Source organism: Triticum aestivum, chromosome 2B, assembly GCF_018294505.1.
Source record: "Triticum aestivum cultivar Chinese Spring chromosome 2B, IWGSC CS RefSeq v2.1, whole genome shotgun sequence".
Lineage (NCBI taxonomy): Eukaryota > Viridiplantae > Streptophyta > Magnoliopsida > Poales > Poaceae > Triticum > Triticum aestivum.
Genome location: NC_057798.1, coordinates 626904749 through 626910080, shown reverse-complemented (window position 1 = coordinate 626910080; position 5332 = coordinate 626904749).

The following is a 5332-nucleotide window of genomic DNA, read 5'->3' as shown; positions in this document are numbered from 1 at the left end:
CTTGGAGCGTCATTTTATTTTATTAGGATTTGATTGCTGTTTGAACAAAATATTAAGATCTGAAATACCTAAATAATAGAGAGTCCTCACATAGCTAAATAATTATTTTACTACTCATTGATCTTCACTTATATCTTTTTGGAGTAGTTTGTCCTTTACTCTCGTGCTTCACTTATATCCCATGAGTAAATGGTTGAATGAACTAAATATCGTAAATCTGAATTTATATATGTTTCATATGCTTGTGAGCCCCATTAATTATTTTCAAACTTCTATGATTGTGAGCCCCATTAATTATTTTCAAACTTGATCAAATTAGTTGAAGTTGGACAAGGAAGACAACCTAACGAGTTATGTTTGGGTATATATTTGAATAGAAGTTATATTGTTATGGATGCCCCAACATGTGGTGCTTGCTATTTAGAATATTTTGGTAGCCAAATTTCTGTACTAAGTAGAGATACTACTTGTGCATCCAAAAACCCTTGAACCAAGTTTCTTCGATGAGTGTCCACCATATTTACCTATATGCGGTATTTACTTGCCGTTCCAAGTAAATTTGCATGTGCCAAACTCTAAACCTTCAAATAATAATCTATTTTATATGCCTAAATCGCTCATGTAGTGACTAGGGGCTGTCAGTATCTTCCATTCTAGGTGGGTTATTCTCATGATGAGTGGATTCTGATCATCATTCACGAGAAAATGGCTGGTAACCGGGATACCCAGTTCCATGGTCAAATCAAATCGAATATAATTGCAAACAAAACTCCCCCAGAATTGTTGATAGTTGGATGGTAACAGTTGTTTCGGACCAGCCATGGAATGTGCTTGTTGGTGGTGGGGGAGTAAAAACTTTACCATTCTGTTTGGGAACTGCCTATAATGTGTCTAGCATGGAAGATAGTGGTTGTTATGTTGACAATGAAAGCATACCTCTCAAAATTATTTTAATCTCTGTTTTAAAAGCTTCGAGCTCTGGCACTTGTACAAATCCCTACTTCCCTCTGTGAAGGGCCTAACTTTTACTTTTATGCAAGAGTAAGTAGCATTCCTTCTCATTCCAACCTACTCTTTAGTTGGCAAGCATCATGTGGTGGGGAAAGATCTAATCATATATGGCCATTCAAATATATTTGATCATGAATTATTATTGTTGACAATTATCTATATGATAAATAAGTTGGGAGGCAAAACATTAAGCCCCTATCTTTGTATGTGTTCAATGGATGCTATTTGTTCTAAAAATATGCTTTGAGTAGTAGCAATCATGGAAGACTATATGATAGTTGGTATGTGGGATTTGCTAAATCAAAGCTCTTACATAGACCCTTCCCGAAAATAATATGAAATGCAATTGTTTGATGACTGAGAACATAGTTTGTTGGCTTTCAAGAAAGTTTATGGTCTATGCTTTAACATGTGAATAGCTTGTTACTTGATCATGCGAAGCTTTATGATATGAGCTACTGCTATGATATACAAGATGTTAGAAAAAGTGATTGAAATTATCTTTGATCAAACTTGTGCACTTGCTAGCATTCCACATCAAAATTTCTGTTTTATCATTTACCTACTCGAGGACGAGTAGGAATTAAGCTTGGGGATGCTTGATACGTCTCCAACGTATTTATAATTTTTGATTGTTCCATGTTATTATATTATCAATCTTGGATGTTTTATATGCATTTATATGCTATTTTATGTTATTTTCGGGACTAACCTATTAACCTAGAGTCCAACGCCAGTTTCTATTTTTTCCTTGTTTTTGATATTTGTAGAAAAGGAATATAAAATGGAGTCCAAACAAGCTGAAAATTAACGATGATTTTTTATGGACTAGAAGAAGCCCCCGAAGCAAAAGAGTCGGGTCAGAAGAGCCCCGAGTCAATGACAAGGGTGGATGGCGCCCCCTGCCTTATCACTGACTCGTGGACCCCACTGACGTGAAACCGACGCCAAAAATTCCTATAAATCCAGAAACCCCCAGAAAGAAACCTAGATCGGGAGTTCCGCCGCCGCAAGCCTGTGTAGCCATGAAAAAACAATTGGGAGCCCATTCCGGCACACTACCGGAGGGGGAAATCGTCACCGGAGGCCATCTTCATCATTCCGGCGCTCTCCATGATGAGGAGGGAGTATTTCACCCTCGGGGCTGAGGATATGTACCAGTAGCTATGTGTTTGATATCTCTCTCTCTCTCGTGTTCTTGATTTGGCACGATCTTGATGTATCTCGAGCTTTGTTATTATAGTTGGATCTTATGGTGTTTCTCCCCCTCTATCTTATTGTGATGAATTGAGTATTACCTTTGAGGTTTCACTATTATCGGATTGCATACTAGTATGGATTTTAGAACACATGATGTATGTCTTGCGTGGGATACCCATGGTGACAATGGGGTGTTCTATTGATTCACTTGATGTATGTTTTGGCACTCAACTCATGGATTCCCGAGGTGACATCGAGGTCATCTATGCATGGGGGTTGATGCATTTCGTCCTTGTTTCTCCAGTAGGAATCTTGGGGCACTTTTTGAGGTTCTTTATGTTGGATTGAATATTATGAATCTGATGTTGTTTGATGCATATCGTATAATTGACCCACGGATACTTGTGGTGACATTGGAGTATCTAGGTGACATTAGGGTTGATTCATGTGTGTCATATGGTGTTATTTTACTACGAACTCTAGGGCTATTTGTGACACTTATAGGAATAGCTCAATGGATTGATCAGAAAGAATAACTTTGAGGTGGTTTCGTACCCTACAAGCAATTCATCTTATGTTCTTCGCGACAGGAACTTTGGAGTGATTCTTTGTCGCACGTTGAGAGATTGTTATATGATCTAATTATGTTATCATTGTTGAGAGAACTTGCACTAGTGAAAGTTTAAACCCTAGGCCTTGTTTTCAAGCATTGCAATATCGTTTTCACTCACTTTTGTTTCTAGTTACCTAGCTGTTTTTATAATTTCAGATTACAAAAACCTATATCTACCATCCATATTACGCTTGTATCACCATCTCTTCGCTGAACTAGTGCACCTATGCAATTTACCATTGTATTGGGTGTGTTGGGGACACAAGAGACTCTTTGTTATTTGGTTTAAGGGTTGTTTGAGAGAGACCATCTTCATCCTACGCCTCCCACAGATTGATAATCCTTAGGTCATCCACTTGAGGGAAATTTGCCACTGTCCTACAGAACTCTATGCTTGGAGGCCCAACACGAGTCTACAAGAAGAAGGTTGCGGTGTTGACATCAGTTGCCTCTGTAAAAATTCAAGGGGGGGGGGAAGCGTATATCGCTTCGCACACAAAGGTGACACGTCCCCCCTCGGGAACCATGAGTCTTCTCGACATAAGCTCCGGTTTGCAAGAAGCTTATACCAAAAACATGTCCAAATGCGACCAATTTTTTTACTACAACATGTTGGTGCCATGAAATTACACCATGCGATATTTCATGATTTTCAGGAGAGTTTTGAATTTCCAGGAATTTAAAAACCAAGTTTCTCAATGTTCCCGGCCGAGCCACGACGCCTAGATGTTTGAATTCCATTCCCATTTCTTGCATGGGACCTATAAATTCACGTAAAGACACACATGTGATTTTTCAACGAACTTTGGTGCACTGGAGCATGTGCTTGTAGTTCAAATGTGAATTATGCAGATTAAATGGCTAGAAACTCAATTAATGCATAAAAATGCCAAATGAACCCGGAATAATTCCAAATTTAAACACGACACTTATGTAGTTGCATGTTCAGTGTACATAAATGTTCTAGCAATTCAAATACCATCCTTTCCTTCCGTAACACCATTTTGTCTTTCAAAACATAATGAAACAAACATGTATACCACAAACAGTTTACTAGAAAGAATCGTGTGGGATGCGATATAAAATATCTTGGCGCACCGTCTTGTCTGGATTACGCTGGAAGCTTCGTCATCTACAGTCCACCGCCCCCGCTTGAACCAACTTGCGCGCCAGTTTCTCGAGGTACCGAGCGAAAAATTTTTTGCCACCGCGGAAATATTTATCTCCCCATCCCCTCCCTCCCACCGAAAGCCACATTTCCACTATTCCTCCTTGCTTTCGAAGTTCAAACCTTCAGTTCTGCTTACTAGCAGCTCATCCTCCTCGCCGATGACCCTTCTTCTTGCAGCACCGCCTCCTCGCCGGCTACCCTTCTTCCTGCAACGCCGCCTCCTCACCGGTCACCCTTCTTCTTGCAGAGCTGCCTCCTCGTCGCTGACCCTTCTTCTTGATGTGCGGCCTCCTTGCCGCTGACCCTTCTTCTTGCTACGCGGCCTCATCGATTTGGTCAGGTAATGCACACCCCACCCACACCATCCTCCTTCCCCATCCCACATGCCCCGACCGGCGTCACGACACCTTCCGCCAAAATAACTGCCCCCTCCTCCAATTAAGCGCCTCCCACAACCATTTTGCATGCAGTATAACATGGAGATTAGTAGCTTCTGGCAGCGGAGAAGCAAATCGCGGCCGCACATTGATACGTCTCCAACGTATTTATAATTTTTGATTGTTCCATGCTATTATATTGTCATTCTTGGATGTTTTACAATCATTTTATAGCAACTTTATATCATATTTTGGGACTAACCTATTGACATAGTGCCAAGTGCCAGCAGCTGTTTTCTGCTTGTTTTTTACATAGCAGGAAATCAATATCAAACGGAGTCCAAACGCAGTGAAACTTTTTGTGGATTTTTTCTGGACCAGAAGACACCGTATGGGCCAAGAAAGTACAAGAAGGGTGCTCCGAGGGGAGCACAACCCACCAGGGCGCGCCTGGGGGCCCAGGAGCGCCCAGGTGGGTTATGCCCACCTCGGCCACCTCCCTCACCACCTCTTTGCTCTATAAATACCCCCAATATTCCAGAAACCCTAGGGGAGTCGACGACAATCAATTCCAGCCACTGCAAGTTCCAGAACCACCAGATCCAATCTAGACACCATCACGGAGGGGTTCATAATCCTCATTGGTGCCTCTCCGATGATGTGTTAGTAGTTCATTGTAGACCTATGGGTCTGTAGTTAGTAGCTAGATGGCTTCCTCTCTCTCTTTTGATTCTCAATACAATGGTCTCTTGGAGATCTATTTGATGTAACTCTTTTTGCGGTGTGTTTGTTGGGATCCGATGAACTTTGAGTTTATGATCATATCTATGTTTTTTCCATGAAAGTTCTTTGAGTATTTTGATCTCTTATATGCATGATTACTTATAGCCTCATATTTCTTCTTCGAATCTTTGATTTAGTTAGGACAACTAGATCATTTTTCTTGATATGGGAAGAGTT